Source organism: Strongylocentrotus purpuratus, unplaced genomic scaffold, assembly GCF_000002235.5.
Source record: "Strongylocentrotus purpuratus isolate Spur 01 unplaced genomic scaffold, Spur_5.0 spur5_scaffold_1, whole genome shotgun sequence".
Taxonomy (NCBI): Eukaryota; Metazoa; Echinodermata; class Echinoidea; order Camarodonta; family Strongylocentrotidae; genus Strongylocentrotus; species Strongylocentrotus purpuratus.
Genome location: NW_022145594.1, coordinates 52,267,502 through 52,285,737, shown reverse-complemented (window position 1 = coordinate 52,285,737; position 18,236 = coordinate 52,267,502). Strand labels below are relative to the sequence as shown.

The 18,236-nt window shown below is 36.5% G+C and overlaps 1 long non-coding RNA gene across 1 annotated transcript; it reads right to left on the bottom strand.

Annotated features, from left to right (window-relative positions):
- Nucleotides 1-5,879: 5,879 nt before the first annotated feature.
- Nucleotides 5,880-9,621, bottom strand: LOC115921524. The gene is made up of 3 exons (XR_004062930.1): nucleotides 9,462-9,621; nucleotides 8,505-8,582; nucleotides 5,880-6,320 (listed from the first exon to the last, which is right to left on the bottom strand). It is a non-coding gene; the product is annotated as an uncharacterized LOC115921524 (long non-coding RNA).
- Between the last annotated feature and the right edge of the window lie 8,615 nt (nucleotides 9,622-18,236).

Here is an 18,236-nt window from a genome sequence, read left to right as displayed (position 1 = left end):
GACATTTTGGCAACACGCATGCGGTCATTCCGACCCCTGAGTAGGGGGGGGGGGCCGGGCTTTTCCCCCGTAATATAGCCATCCTAGAATACATCATTAGGTCAGAATACAACTATAAGATGTCAGGTACATGGTTGTAAGCAGTGCCAGGTTGTAAGCAGTAAATAAAGGTAATTTAAAGTACATTGTTAAGGCTTAAGAAGTATGACAACCAACAAGAGGCGGAAAATTCTTCATTTTTTCAATTTAATTTGCCAAGCAATAAAAGAACCGATACAGGGTGATACCAAAAAAAGGCAGTATACAAAGTATTACACAATTACAATTACTATATAGATATGCATAGAAAAACACAGAATCAATTTACAAACATGAATACAAATCATTAAAAACACCAGGGAAATTGCTGAGGCTGGAATATTAATGGAGGTGGTCCTTATATGCGGCTGACCAAATAATCAAATATAAAGAGCCTTATGATTTAATTTAAGCTATATACAAATAAAACAAATAGCAATTACATGTACAATATTAGAATGAATTTAACAACCATTGAAATCTTTAAATAGCACCAATATATTATAGGCCCATGATTAATAATTGTTGTATTTACTTTTAAAAGTGTTTAAAAAAAATTAATTCACGCATTTCACGAGGTATAGTCCATTAACAAGGTCCATTTTATATTACTGTAGGTTCATAGGAAATGGTATGTACATTTGGCAAGTGAAAATTATCAGCATTTCTAGTACTATAATTTCGACCTCCGTTTTTGGTCGGGAGGGGGGGGGGGGCTGTCCTAGGTGTTGTCTTAGACTCGCCATATTAGGGACTTTTAGATTAAGTGGACGAGAACGGCGTGAACGTCCACTGATCATGCTTGTCTGTGGCAAGCCGTTTTATCATTTATTCCTATTTCTTGATATCAAGAAATGATTTTCTGTTGTAAAGCAATAGTAATTCTTTTTGAATGCATGTAGACCCAACATGTGTACTTAATTCATCAAGGCAAAATAATTGATGTTTGGCAATGTCTCTATGAATAATTGTACATACATGTAAATTTATTTCTATTTGCACGTCAAACGTTAATCATGTAGGCTTTAATATTTGATAGGTTTTGTGTCACTTAATTAGGCCGGTAGAGACCTACATCGCTTCTAATTGCTATGAATGAAAATTCAATGTCTTTTATTAGGCATTGCATGGTCGAAGATTCAATAATGTTTATCACTCGAAAGCATATTTATTTCAAATATCGATTTTTTTTATTCCTCAAAAGATATGAAGACAAAAAATTGAAAAATTATGAATATACCCGGCAAATAAAGCGCTTCAGCGGAGGTTATTTATAACAGTACATTATAAAGAAAAATTATATCAGGATCAAAACAATCCTTTCTTTACATTTGATTTTGGATGTTTGTTTGTTTGTTTTTTGTTTTTTGTTAAATAAACTCATCTTTATTCAATATTATTGCTCTCGACTTTGCAAAGACATAACAAAATATATATATATGTACATACATAATATAAACAATAGAATCAACAACAAAATATAACTGATTATACAAGACATGGTGGTACAGAGAAGAAAAAGAACTTGAAGCAACAAAATGTTTCCACCTATTATCAAATGAAACAAATTTGTTATTTTTAACATAAATGTATTGTTCAAGAGAACGATAACACACACTTTTTTTGCATTTGTTGGAAAATATATAGTATTTGGCATATAAAATAATGAAATTAAATTGAACTTTCCATTAAATTTTCCATAAAATCCAAATAAGAAATTAATTTTATTCACAACACAATTCTTGTTTACATCCAGCATACACGTTATCAGTTTCAATATTTCAGATTGTAGTATATAAGCAAACTATTGATACTTAGCTATATGTACTTTAAACTATAACCTGATCTAAAATATAAGAATGTGACGTAGCTAGAACACATTTTTTTTTTAATGAAGTACTAACTATTAAAGGCCGGCTTTAAACCCTGTCTGAGTGGCGGAATAGTATATTATAATAAATATAATATTAAATGAAGTACTAACTATCAAAGGCCAGCTTTAAACCCTGTCTGAGTGGCGGAATAGTATATTATAATAAATATAATATTTAATGAAGTACTAACTATCAAAGGCCAGCTTTAAACCCTGTCTGAGTGGCGGAATAGTATATTATAATAAATATAATATTTAATGAAGTACTAACTATCAAAGGCCAGCTTTAAACCCTGTCTGAGTGGCGGAATAGTATATTATAATAAATATAATATTTAATGAAGTACTAACTATCAAAGGCCAGCTTTAAACCCTGTCTGAGTGGCGGAATAGTATATTATAATAAATATAATATTTAATGAAGTACTATCAAAGGCCAGCTTTAAACCCTGTCTGAGTGGCGGAATAGTATATTATAATAAATATAATATTTAATGAAGTACTAACTATCAAAGGCCAGCTTAAAACCCTGTCTGAGTGGCGGAATAGTATATTATAAAAAATATAATATTTAATGAAGTATTAACTATCAAAGGCCAGCTTAAAACCCTGTCTGAGTGGCGGAATAGTATATTATAATAAATATAATATTTAATGAAGTACTAACTATCAAAGGCCAGCTTAAAACCCTGTCTGAGTGGCGGAATAGTATATTATAAAAAATATAATATTTAATGAAGTACTAACTATCAAAGGCCAGCTTAAAACCCTGTCTGAGTGGCGGAATAGTATATTATAATAAATATAATATTTAATGAAGTACTAACTATCAAAGGCCAGCTTAAAACCCTGTCTGAGTGGCGGAATAGTATATTATAAAAAATATAATATTTAATGAAGTACTAACTATCAAAGGCCAGCTTAAAACCCTGTCTGAGTGGCGGAATAGTATATTATAATAAATATAATATTTAATGAAGTACTAACTATCAAAGGCCAGCTTAAAACCCTGTCTGAGTGGCGGAATAGTATATTATAATAAATATAATATTTAATGAAGTACTAACTATCAAAGGCCAGCTTTAAACCCTGTCTGAGTGGCGGCATAGTATAATATAATAAATATAATATTTAATGAAGTACTAACTATCAAAGGCCAGCTTAAAACCCTGTCTGAGTGGCGGAATAGTATATTATAATAAATATAATATTTAATGAAGTACTAACTATCAAAGGCCAGCTTTAAACCCTGTCTGAGTGGGGGCATATTATAATATAATAAATATAATATTTAATGAAGTACTAACTATCAAAGGCCAGCTTAAAACCCTGTCTGAGTGGCGGAATAGTATATTATAATAAATATAATATTTAATGAAGTACTAACTATCAAAGGCCAGCTTTAAACCCTGTCTGAGTGGCGGCATAGTATAATATAATAAATATAATATTTAATGAAGTACTAACTATCAAAGGCCAGCTTAAAACCCTGTCTGAGTGGCGGAATAGTATATTATAATAAATATAATATTTAATGAAGTACTAACTATCAAAGGCCAGCTTTAAATCCTGTCTGAGTGGCGGAATAGTATATTATAATAAATATAATATTTAATGAAGTACTAACTATCAAAGGCCAGCTTTAAACCCTGTCTGAGTGGCGGAATAGTATATTATAATAAATATAATATTTAATGAAGTACTAACTATCAAAGGCCAGCTTTAAATCCTGTCTGAGTGGCGGAATAGTATATTATAATGAATATAATATTTAATGAAGTACTAACTATCAAAGGCCAGCTTTAAACCCTGTCTGAGTGGCGGAATAGTATATTATAGTAAATATAATATTTAATGAAGTACTAACTTTCAAAGGCCAGCTTAAACCCTGTCTGAGTGGCGGCATAGTATAATATAATAAATATAATATTTCATTTATAAAGCCCCTTTTCATTAGATACAAAGCGCATAAACAAGGCAAATAGAGAACATTATCATACAAACTGATATTAATTACAAATGGAGAGGAATATTACAAGAAAAGACGTGTTTTCAGACACTTCTTGAAAACTGTGAGAGTTTGACAATTCTTAAAGACCATATCCGAACTGAAAAATGAAATGGATGAAAGACATATTCAAACCCTTTTGTTTTGAGGGAAGTTATAAATTAGTATTATCTTTCAAATGCCCCACTGCACTAGTTTGGGCATGAGGGATTATACCTCCCTGCATGGTCACTGACAGGTGGTTATCTCATCCAATCAGCTCTCAATTAACGGTCACAGATTAGGCATTGTTTGCTATATAGAGGGCGCAAGTAGCTATAAGTAGTGCAGTGGGGCCTTAACTTTTTCATTTGTTTGGCCTGCAAATATAGTTCCTTTAAAGGTACTCCTATTTGCAGCCAACATCAAATTTTGTAGAACTTTGCAGGAATTAAGAATATGTCGATCACCCATGTCCTATCTGTGAAATTAAAACGTTTACTTTCTAGACTTAACTGTCAGACACTATTGAGTGACTGACCGACTTCTGTCTACATCAATAACCCACTTCTTGTAATGGCCAAAAATTAAACTGATTGAATCTTTGTGCAACACAAAACGTACGACCATTCTGTACAGTTAGGGTCTGAAAATCAGACTATTACTAAATTAATGATTGCAATCACTAAAGTCGATTCGACAACTATAATGCTCGTTATTTTCCCACTAAAAGACATTTTTGAACCCTTCCGTTTTGAGGGAAGTTCTAAATAATTAGTATCATCTTTCAAATGCTGTTGGAATTTTACCTTTTCATTTTTTTTGGCCTGCAAATGGGACATACACTGTAGTACCTGTAAGTACAGGAGGTAAGAATTTCCAGGTTTTGGGAGTAATAACGGGAAAAGCCCTATCATGCTATCACCCATCTGTTTACTGGTTCGAGGGACAGGAAGTATTTTACTACTGGTTGACCATGTATTATACTGTGCACATGGATGTGCGCGAATTGAGTATATCACCTGGTATGCTGGGGCCTGATCATGAGGTCTTACATGTATGTATGAATATTAAAGCAAAGCCAGTGAAGATCAGTGATGAGCGGGGAGACATAGCCAAATTTTGGCTTACAATGAATGAGCTGTGCTGCTTTATTTTGGAGGAGTTGAAGGGAGTTAAGATCTTCAAGCGATAAACCATGACATTTCTCATTATATATTTCTTAATCTTAAGAATATGTACAACAAGATCACAACATCTTTCAATAAACTATAAAAATGTGCAAAAATGACAACATGACAATATAAATCTAATATTGCATTATTGAATGTCAAAAAAACTAAGTCTATGAATTTTAGTAGAACAGAGAATAAGCCTAGAATCTGTTTGAAACTTGATGGACATATCATTGATCAGGTCAGTAATTACATCTACCTAGGACAAAATATCAAAGATGACGCCAGATGCGAAGCAGAAAAATGAGAGAATAGAAATTGCTTGGAATACATTTCTGGCAATGAAAGACTTATTCACAGATAGACTGAAAGGTGAAATTTGCGCTTAGGTTGAGAATAGTAAAGCGCTTAGGTTGAGACTAGTAAACTGTTATGTATGGTCTGTCCTATTGTATGGAGCAGAAACATGGACAATAAGCAAGGCCCATGGAAAATAGAATAACATCTTTTGAAATGTGGATTTACAGAAGAATGATGAAAATATCCTGGAAAAAAAAGAAAGCCAACAAAGATATATTGCACATGGCAGGGCGTAAACACGTTGCACTAATAGGATAAGTTAAGGAGAGAAAAAGCAAATACTTTGGTCATGTTAAAAGGCACCAAAGCCTCTTAAAGGATGTATTGGAAGGAAGAGTGGAAGGAACTAGACCGAGAGGGAGACCCAGAATCAACTGGGAAGAGAATGTCAAGAACTGGAGTGGACTAAAACTGCAAGAGTGCACCAGAATGGCAGAAGATAGAGTGAAATGGAGAGATGTTGCAATCAACCTCCGAACCGGAAGAAGATACTTAGATAGATAGAGATGATATTGAGTTGCCCTTATAAAGTCCATTATGTTTTGAAATGAACATGATATAACTAAATTTCAGTGATGTACAAACAATCAAGACATCTCCGTGTTTACGATAAATCATGTACCTCTCTCTCTTTATCACAGGTCCTCTTGAAATCGCTAATATTTGAATGTTCTGATTATTACCAAATATAGCTTCTTGTCCCGGCCAATTGCCCATTTTATGAGTGTGTGAAAGACAAACTTCCATGTCCTGACTAATGCCTCCCCAATGGTCTATGTTCCTGCCTGGGTGAGGAGTTTGGAAGTTTCATCTTGCTTACACTCGTCTGACCCGTCGGGTGTGTTACCTGCAGAAAAAAAAGGAATGTGTCACGTCAACACAGCGATTTTGAAGTCAGGTTGAAACCCGCATGTAGATATGTATTTACGTTACCATGTATAATAATGGTGAGTCAATAAAATATATAACATATAAGTGATAGTATAGCTCCCTACAACCCCCCTTTTTTTCTCTCTCTCTACAGGAGTGTGCAAGAGTTAATACATTGCAGAACAAGGTCCTGTTTCATAAAACTTATTATATGACAAATTTGCTCTCAGTCAATCAAAGGCCACAATTTCAGTAGCTTATAAAACTAATTGTAACATGTTAATGAACAGTGGCATAATGAGCAAAAACATTTGGGGGGGGGGCTGACAAAAAAATCTGCATCTATCCACTCTTACAGGCAGGCCCCGCTGAACGTTTTTCAAAGTGGGGTCTAGGGGCGGAGCCCCGAAACTCAAGGGGTATGGGCATCAGTGGCGGATCCAGGAATTTCTTACCGGGGGGGGGGGGGGCATAAAATGGCATGGGGTGAAATATATGTAAAACGGTGAAACGACAGAGCGAGGCTTTAGCGGCGAGGGAGCGGAGTGACCAAGCGGGGGTGGGTCTGGCAGGGGGTATGACCCCCTCCTAGAGTAGGAAGCATTTGCAATTTTAGAACCACATTGGACGCATTTTCAGGCACTTCCTGGAGATAATGACCTAAAATTGCTTTCTCCTACCCCCCCCCCCCCCAAGAGTAGGGATCTTTACAATTTGAGAACCATATTTGGCGCAATAATGTCCACCGGCACTTCCTGGAAAAAAAATGAGGTCTTCTGATTGGTTGGAAGTTAGAGAAAAGTGATCTGTCACGTCGTGAGACGTTGTATATGCTTCGCTGCTGCACAATGCACAAAGACGGTGGTCCGGTACTTCACCAGTAGTACTTGCAAAAATTATCTCGAGTGTATAAACTCTGTTGTTATCAGGGGCGTCGCTAGACCTTTTCAGTGGGGTGGGGGGGGGGGGGGGTGTAGAGGCCACTGATTATCGACAAAACTAGCCACCAATAACCCACAATTATATAAATCCCAATGTCTACAAATCAACCCTATAAACCCGGGGCCAGGAACTAAGTTATTTTTCAGTTTTCCCCCTTCCGCGCAAAGCGCGGAAGCTTTGACAATTCATTTACCGGTAATTATGAGAGAAAGAAGACGATCCGTTATACCGTTCCCAACTCTCATGTTTCGCCCCTCCCGCGCGAAGCGCAGAAGCTATTACGTTTCATTTAATTATTAGAGAAAGAAGACGATTCATTGCATCGTGTCCTTGTCTGAATTCAGTTTCCCCCTCCCGCGTGAAGCGGGGAAGCTTTGACGTTTTATTAAATTATTACTCTTAATCCTTGTCTGAATTCATTTTCGCCAATCCCGCGCGAAGCACGAAAGCTTTCACGTTTCATTAAATTATTAGAGAAAGAAGACGATTCGTTGTACCGTTCTATACTCTTAATCCTTTTCTGAATTCAGTTTCCCCACTGGGCCCCTTAAGGGTTCACGTGCAGTGTTACATTATTTGTATATATGTGTATTTTTACTGAGACAGGGCCTTATGGAAGAACAGTTTTAAATCTGAATGAAATATGTGAAATAAATAAATAAATGTATGTATAAGGAACGTTCGTTCGCAAATCTGTGCATGCACAGCCCAAGTAGTGGGTAGCATGTTTTCTCCCTGCAGTGCTTGTCGCATTAGCTTCTGGAAAGAAATTGTATATATACCAGTGTTACTGTTAGTGGCCACTAAGGCCCATTAGTGACTATAAAAAACATATGCTCTTCCTGACTATTTGGGAATGTGCTTGCAACAGAAATGGAGAAACACGCATTTTGTTGAAAATCATGTGATATCACGAACATTTATAAATCACTTGTATGGACTTGAAAATAATTCATGGTTCAAGCCCCCCCCCCCCCCCCCCCCACCAGTACGCCAGATAACAAGTTTTATGGAACAGGGCCCTGCAGTGCAATATTAGAGAAAAAATTTAACAACATGAAATTCATTCACTCCATGACATTCTTTCGAAATATGAACATTCACATAAAAGTGTATTTGCATATATGGTTCATAGCAACATATTGCATGAACCGTACATACACATGCAGTTAGTAGACTAACTAATAATGTATTGGATATATGTCGTAAAGAAAGATACCTTGCTCCTTTGTGTCAACGTTTTCAGTGGTGCTCTCTTTTGATTCTGCAGCTCCATCTTTGCTCTTCTCTTGCATCACTTCTCAAGTTAGATCAAATACAATAATGAAAATAAGAAGGTAAGGACAGAGATAATTACAATGCAGAGGCTTCGCTAATAAAAGGAGGAAAGCTGCAACAGCATAACTCCTGTCGATCGTATTCTCTTTTATAACATTCATAATGTATATCATATAGTACCCCGGCTTTAGCTGTGCTGCCATTACAGCGCTCTAGCATTTCAAAGAATTAATTCCTGCCAGGTACCCATTTACATCACCTGGGTTGAGTGTGGCAAATGTAGATCAATGTCTTGCCAAAGGACATTAGTGCCGTGGCGGGTCTCGAATCGCGAACCTTCTGATCGACAGTCCAGCAACTTTACCACTCGACCACGGCACCTCTACCAATTGTGGATGCTGGCAATTTCCATGGTGATAGCTAACATTTGTTCCTTTTCATCTTGAATAGACAATTACTCCACAGAACAATTTAAAGCACAGTTGAAAGCGTATATCTGATGTTTAAATTTCATTACCAAAGGACTATAATATGTTGAACTGTTATATGCATATTCATTGTTTATTTAATATTTAAATTTCTGTTAATCTAAGAGTTAAGTTTAATTATATGTAGAAATATTATATGTTGAACTGTTTTGTGCAATCTGCACATTCATTTTTGTCGCGCCTTGATCGAAAGTTTTGGATACGTGCGTGTTATAAATTCATATTATTATTATTATATGACATTCGCTCATATGGATTTATATCAAGAATCACAGAAACTTTGAATTTCTTCAATTTAACATTGTTTCTCTACATCTCATCAAATAAGAATAAGAGGCCCTGAAAAGATGAAGACGGTTACAAATGTATTGATTTTATAACTGATAAACAATCTTTATATTTAACATTACCTGCCATAATCTCATGCGCAAAGGCATAGAATCCAGCACTAAGAAGTTTGTTGCTCATTTCTGCAGGACTCTTCTGTATTAATCCCTTCTCTTCGTTCTCCTTTGTTTGGTCCAGGATTTCAAACAATGTAGGCACCTGTCCCACCGGAATGTCATCCAGTAGCCGTTGTGCCTCTTGCTCGTCTATCACCCTACTTCTATACACTCCTGACAACAAATGAAGAAAAAAATATGATACAAATGCCTCTATCTTGAGAATACAGGGCGGCTTTGTCCTTCCATTATTAAATGTGCCTTCATTAACGTAAATTTTCATAATTCTATCCCACTAAATATATATTTGTTTCATAAGTACTTGAATTGATTGTAAAGGCTCTCTGGGAAATTCTGATTTATTTCCTGGGAAAAGGGGGCAATAGTGGAATTTTGCTTTTGCCATCATGTATATATTTAAATCTCAAAGAAACATTTGTGTGTGTGTCCACTCTGCTATGTGTCTTCACACTATCAGGGGTATATATACTTCTACTGGTCCTCTGAAAAAAATGGAAGAAAAAGAAAAATACTGAAAGAATATGAATTAAAAATTGTGAAAGTTCTTCATGAAGGTGTAAAGATACCTGAGATGATGTCTAGTGCGAGTTGCTCCTCCCCCATGGTGAACAACGCATCGGCCAATACCAAGCGATGGTTGAAGGTTGAAGAACAAACAGTGTCTCTCCATCTAAGAAGTCCAGATTGATGAAGTGTATCATCCTTCCCTTGGTTGCCCGGACCCGTTGTATTGACATCATCAGAAACACCTACCGGTAGTTGTTTCGCCAGTTGTGCCATGTCAACTCGATTCTCAACGTTTATCATGTCTCTAACGCTGATTTCAAATCCTGTAACATTTATGAATACCCGTTTGTAAAAGAAAAATTAATATGATTTAAATTCACCCCACATTTTCTGGTTAACTTGAGAATTCCCTGGATTATATTGTGAAGCATCAATACTAGGACCACACAAATGGGCATGGAAAGAGCTATTGTATCTCCATCTTTTGGCACACTTAAAACGTTTAAAGGGCAAGTCCACTCCAAAAATAAATTACTTTAAATAGAAGCAGAAAAATCAGACATACCAATAAAAAAAAACTTTGAGCTGCAAAATCAGATAACTAATAAGAAAGTTATGAATTTTTAATGACATGAAAAACTTTGAAAATTACAAGACAAATTGGCAGCTCACTCATGAGTCTGTGACGTCAGTTCTTCACTATCAACTAATTATTTTCTTTATATTGACAATATAAATTTCCTTTTTTTTCCCCCTAAGAATCTTATTACTTCACACCAGCATCCAAGTTAGATTGATAGCAATATTTTTTGTGTGGATGCGCTAATATAAAGTGTTTTTCTTCAGTTAAATCATGAAAAATGTGAATTTTGATAAACTATTTATATAAAAATCAATAATTATGAATAACTAATATTCAGAAAATAGTATCAATTTTTCAAAGTTCATAAAAGATTTTGTGAAATGTCATGCACTCAATATGATACAAATCATTATAACCTGGGCAAAGGAATGGGGAAATCAAGTTTTGGGGGATCATAGGGAAATTAATGGGATTAAACTATATAAAGCAATTGATAAATAGTGAGAACATGACGTCACAAACTGATAACCAAATTGGCAATTTGTGTAGTGATTTCCATTGTTCCATAGTTTTACATAGTTTTTCAAAAATTCATAACTTTCTTTAAAAGCATCATTTTGTATAGGATCTCACCATGCAACCTAACCCTCTTTGTCATTGCTATGGATATAATTTGTGCATTATTGCAATAATCAGAAGGAAGATAGCATTTAAATGCCTGCAAGTAAATGAATATGTGCCTATTTGATTATTTGAGCAGTTTTGTATCAATTTAATAGTAACCATCCATTTTGATTTTGTTATGAGTCCATAAAGAGATAAACCACTGCCATGTGTTAAAGACAAGGTATAACATCTATAGAGCAATCAAACCAGACAGCGAGTTTCCAACAATTTCCTTTATACATGACTTTATACTAATGATAACAATACTAATAGCTCTTATAAAAGACTTAACCATTAACTGACTAACATGCTAAGGGTATTATTATTATTACCCCGGTCACTATAGATTCAATCACTATTCTGCACATCACATTGCTCTTCCTCCACTCCCTGAGGAGCATTCCAACTAGCTCGTCTTTTACGCGTGCCCACACGCTAATCCATCCATAATGACATTCGCACCCTACCGGGTACCCATTTACCACCTCGGAAGAGAGGAGCAATGTATAGATACAAGCCTTGCTCATGCAAAGACATTTTTTTAAACCAGAAAAGCAAAGCATTTCCTGTGATTTAGCCACTTGACTACAATACCTCCGCAAAATACTTAACCACGTGCGCATAACGCCCTTCCTTTGCCACAATAAGATATTTCCTTTTCATTTGTGTCTTAAATTTGTAAAGATGTAAACATGGTAAAGAAGATTCAGCACTTACCAAAATATAGTGCCCTTGCCTCTTCAGAATACCCTGCCTGTCTCAATTGCTTAACCATTTTCACTCGGTTATCAGTGTTCACCTGCTTCATGATCTTAGCAGTGCCCTGTGTCAGATTGTGGGGTCCAAGGTTGCCTCTGTAATGGGTAAGCACTTGATCGCTAATGTTCAGAGCTTTAGCAAACGGGTAAACGTCGGCCATGATAAGGCGAAAAGCGAAATCGATCAGCTCTACGTTGAAGATATTGACTGGTTTTCTCATTACAAGAAGGCAGGCTAGAAAAGATAATATAAAACAAGTAATTAAGTTGCATGTTTATTCATAATCACTTGAAATATGATCTGCTTGCCTATCATACTTCCCAAATCAGTACCCCTTCCGAATAACAACTTTATTTCATACAGAGGAACGTGACCAAGATGATAGGAGAGACAATTTAAGTGCATATAACTGTACATTGTCTTTTCTGATTGTCGACATTGTGCTCAATGCACTTTCTTTATTTCACCATTTCGCCGTTTCTTGTTCTAAAATATATTACTAAGGGGTAAAAGATAATATTAGGGTTATTTTCCATGAACTTTTTAAAATACCATTTCCGGAGGTCAGGGGGGGGGGGGGCACACCAACATATCAAAATACTCAACATCGAAATCCCCATAATTATATTCTAGCAGGAGACTGTGCTCCCACATTGTTGATTTAATATAATTGTTCTAAAATAGATTAACACTATTAGAAGGGATTTGCATTAGCCCTCAAAAAGACCATTTCGGAGGTCTAAGTCAGGTGCCATCCGACATAATACCATGAAGTGCTTTAATTACCATAGCGTGGGTGTTCATTCTCCAGAAGTTGTCTTAGAGTTATTCTTGGGGTATTTGGCTTCTTTTCTCTCTTAATTCTTTCATGTTCGGAGTCTAACGTTGATTTCAGCACATTGATTACTTTGGTTTCGAAAAGCAGTTCTTTTCCTTCTGGAGACTGTTGTCCCGCGACTGTCACATCGTATTTCTCACAGAACGCACGGAGAATCGATGACCCAGCGTAACGACCAATGCGATTGAGTTCGTCACGTGATATAGATGAGACTGTAAGGAAAATTATATTTAAATAAAAACATGATCGCAAAAAAACTTTGCAGAGGGAACTAAAGAGCAATTTCAGTACCATATTATATTGCCCATTGAAATATTCGGATAACATATTTGTTGTCATGATCGCACATTTTTAATACGATATGACGCAAAACAATATTGAAACACATTTAGGTTGACTTTTTGAAAGTCTTTGCGATTGTGTTAAAATATCATTTGTCATGAAGGCTTATATAAGCAAAGTTTCATCCTGCCGCAGATATGCCGCAGACTGCTCTTGTGGCATATTGGTATGCGGCAAGTCTGCAGCAAAATTTCTTTCTGCCGCATACTTCGGCATACTCTCAGTTGCCGCAGATCTGCGGCAGGTATGCGGCAGGTCTGGGGCATACTTTTCACTTTCCTATGGGTTGACATGCAACAGAGTAAATGATGTTACAACTATTAATTGTTTAATTTTTAATACAAGTTTTAGAATAGGGTTGTGGATTTGGTTCAAAAGAACATATTGGAAGCATATATGCGATCCTACAATATTAAGTGATCGTTGTTGTGGTTGAAATCGAGTCTAAAGTTATGAAATTGTAAATAATAAACTCTTTATGTTGTATAGCTCCCTCTCAAGGTCAAGATATTAATTAAGCTATAAAACAATGTTTCTTGACTAAAATCGACCGATTAGCTATTCCCGTTCGGCAATTATATATCACAACTACATATTCTGAGATTTTCATGGTCGTAGCTACCATTGTACGGCCGTAGCCGCTATTTGAAATTGATCAAAATTTACTGGCAGCACCGGTAATTTTTTTATATTCAATTGTTCTCGAAAGCAGAAGTGTTTTAGGGCTAAATTTTCTAGTGCTTATAATACATCCACAGGGGCATCCAAGTACATGTATATCAAAATTGTAAGGAATCACTATCCACCTTATTTTCAAAATTTCCCAAAACTTTGTATTATCTTTAATGCATCCGCGTAACTCTATACCAGTATATCTAGGCCCTGTTTTATGAAGCTTGATATCAATAACAATGACTGTTCTAAGCCACTGAAATTGTGATATCTACTTGGCTGAGAGCAAATTTGTAATATAATATTAGTATGTGTTATTAATAACGAGTTTTATGAAACAGGGCCCTGATATTGTTTATTGTTTGTGGCTATATATATAATCGTAAATAACACTCTTATCAATCGTAAAATAAATCAACCATGAAACATTCCTCAACAGTGTATCAACATTAAATGGCAAGTTATATTCGGAGGTGAACTGCTATTTGAAATGCCGAAAAAACATTTTTTCGTCATAAATAGCATAAAGCTATGGTATTACATGCTCAAATATAACAACATTTCAAGAAAAAATGTGATCTTAGTCGTCATCAGGAAGCTTATTGTATCATACAGGCTGTAGTTTCTGTTTGATATTTCTTACATTTTGGACATTGAAACATACATTTTATACAGGAAAATTCAATTGAATGTTAATCTTATGGATAAAAATTCAGAAACAAAACAAATACATACAGAGACGCCAAGTTCAAAGATCAGCAACGCGTGACATTTGCATGATTCGGCGCGCAAGCGCGCGGGGGGGCCTATAACACACGTATAAGGTATAGCGTTTTTTCAAAATCTAGCGCGCGCGCCGTGTGTGAGGGCATTTCCAGACCCTCGAAATGCGTGACGTCACGCCTAATGCGTGACACTTGGTAGCTCATATTACCTCTTTCTTTTCACTTCAATTCAAGTAACATTTATTTTCTTTCATTTCGACCCATATCAGGGGTGAAAGTGGGCACTAAAAAAAAAGGGGGACATGACGATAACTCGTCATTTAAAATTGAAACCCCCATTTGACTTTCACCACTACTACTTGTACTAGAGCAGAGATTGTGATAAGTCCTAAGTAAACACTAGCGTTGTAATCCACCCCCACCAAGACCTTGATGAGGTGATAGAGAGAGAGATAAGCATGATAGGGGGAAAGCATGGATGGGGAAAGGAAGGGAGTAGGGAGAAAGAGACACATGCAGGGGTTCGCTGCCAGAGTTAAAATTGTTGTTATATCGCCAATTATGGGTCATTTTGCTTAGTTTGAACTTTCATTTTGGTCTTCATCTAACTTATTAGTGATTTTTTGACATGAAAATATCTTAAAACAAGTACTTATTTCCTACTTCTCATTTCCTTTCAGGCAGAGCCCCAGTAAGAGTTTGTTTACACTAGTATTACGTAAGATGATGAAGAGTCCAGCTGCAATCCAATATCATAATCTCTCACGCAGAGCCTCAAGGCTCTGTCCAAGTTTTTAACGAGAGAAACGAAATTGGGGTAGTCCAACCCCACCAGATTCCCATTGGTGCATGCCTGTGTAATAGTAGTAGCTCTCTCAAAGTTTTAACGAGAGAAACGAAATTGGGGTAGTCCAACCCCACCAGATTCCCATTGACTGCTGTGCTATATTGGTGGGGTATAGTTTTAACGAGAGCTTTTCGTAATGAGGAGGGGTTTTCCCCTCAACCACGCCCCTTTTGAGTAAAAAAATTGGGGGAAAATTGGGATAAAAAAACCCAGCTCTCTTCAAGTATAAGGATTTAGTGGATATTTGAGTTTGTCTCTTATCTGTTACTGTCAACTTGTTAATACAGTAGTCAGGCATCTTCTAGACAACTTTTGTGGATGATGATGGTGGATCTTGCTAAACTTTGTAGCTAAAATATTGTGAAGCATATCGCCAGTTTATTTCTACAAAGTCTGACTTACATGTAAGCAGTGTCTGTAAAACCTGCTGTAAACCTTTGAGTGAATAGAAACTACCTCATTCATGCTACAGTGTTAAGGACTTAATCCTGGGAAATGGCAAGGGGAAGGATAAGCCCTAGCTGGCCCTTCTAATTTACACTGCCCTCCTATATTGACCCTGCTACACTGTGAATGTAGCTACACCACAGGCAATGCTAGTGTGACTACAACATCAAATCTTCGACACACGGAATAACTCTTCTGCAACTTTCCAAACTATTCTTATGACCTGTGGAGATGTTGATCCCAACCCGGGACCTTCCCTTGTCCAGCAGGAGAGTGGGTATGATGTGATGCAGGTACATAGGAAGATATATGATACCAACACCCTTCACGCACATAATCCCATCTCTGGTAATCAAAACCTTCCAAGACTTGACAAGGACGTCTGGAACACCATTCATGACTTGGAAATATCAAAGAAACAGAAAACACACAGGGGAAGAAAGCAAAGGAAGACCTATACAGCATCCTAGCTGTCATCACCACAAATAGGACAAAGCAGCAACAGCTTAACAATACCCGAATTAGAGAGATTGATAAATCAGTGCTCATGCATGCAGGGATACATGTCGACCCACCACCAGGTCGTGTCTACCAGCTGTGCACATGATGCTCTTTAATGCCCGCTCTTTAGCCAACAAGTTTGGTGAGTTTGAAGCCACTCTTTGTTCAATGCAAAATGTTCCCCACCTCATTGCTGTCACAGAAACATGGTTTTCCCAGGACAACCCGGCTTCTGCATACCGGTATCAACTTCAGTTTCATCATTTAAACAGTTTCACAAAGATCGTAACGAACGAATAGGTGGTGGAGTTCTTCTCTATGTGGACAAGAATATAAACTGTTATGAAATCTTCAAAGAACATGTACCTGAACATCTGGAGGTCTTGTGGGTTCGTCTACGATCATCTACTACTATCCGCCTATCAAGAGATATATGTATGTGTACTCTACTCCCCACCTCGGTCTCCACATGAAGACCAACTGAGTGATCACATCATAATGATGGTTGATAGCTATAGGCTCGAACCCTGTCGGAGAATGCATCTTTCATAATCCTTGGTGATTTCAATGACCTTCTTACAGATCATTTGGAACAGCACACCCTCTTGTCCCAGGTAGTAAAAGAACCTACCAGGCCGGGTACATCCATCCTGGACAAATTATTGACAGATTTCAGTGATTGTTATGAAGAGCCTGTCATTTCAGCACCCATTGCTTCAAGTGACCACTCTGTTATTACTTAACTTTCCTCTGCTCCTCATTCCACCACGTAACACTACAAAAATATCCTTCCGACCATTTCGTGATTCTTCCATTCGCGCCTTTGGTCGATGGATCACGCAGATGGACTGGTCAGAATATAAGGAATCCACTGATGGAAACAAAATGACGGCAAATCTTCACCAACTTCTAGACACAAAATATCGGCAATACTTTGATCTTATCACAGTCAAACGACGTCCCAACGATAAACTATAAAATAAGATCAGTCCATGCACTGATGGAAACAAAATGACGGCAAATCTTCACCAACTTCTAGACAAAAAATATCGGCAATACTTTGATCTTATCACAGTCAAACGACGTCCCAACGATAAACCATGGATGAATGATGCCATCCGTCGGGCCATTACTCAGCGCAATATCAGCTATACACGAGTTGATGACTCATTTCGTAGCGTAAGAAATAAGGTTCAAAGAGAAATCAGCTCTGCCAAGAAAAGTCTCTATAGCAGGAAAGTGGAACATCTGAAACACAGTGAACCTGGGAAATGGCACCAACAAATAAGATCGATTGATCGATCTGTATTGAAAACATATGTCAGAAAAAAATATTAATAAGTCAGAATGAATCAGGAGAACTTGGGTATTTGTTTCTAGTTCATCGTGACTGTGCCATGGACCAGTGATGGCCTGGTGGTAGAGTTGCTGCCCGGCAAGCAGTAGATGCAGGTTCGAGTCCCGCTGGTTCCAAGATTTTTTCAGACATGTTTTTCAATACAGATCGATCAATCGATCTTATTTATTGGGTGTAAGCCACACATATGTTTAAATAATTGTAATTTCTGTTATATTATTGCTATCAGATTTATCTATGTTACATTTGCCTTAATCAATGTAATACACAGGCAGGTATATCAATTATCAGCACAAAATAATTTATATGAATTACGGTTGACATTTTAAAAACATTTAATCTTACTTGAGGTCAGGCATATCATGAATACAAACTTGATCATTTGATTTCATGTATTTTTTCAAATGATTTTCTTTTTTCATATTTGTAAAAATTGTTGAGTTTCCCTAGTAGTTTTGTGTGTTGCGAAAATATATT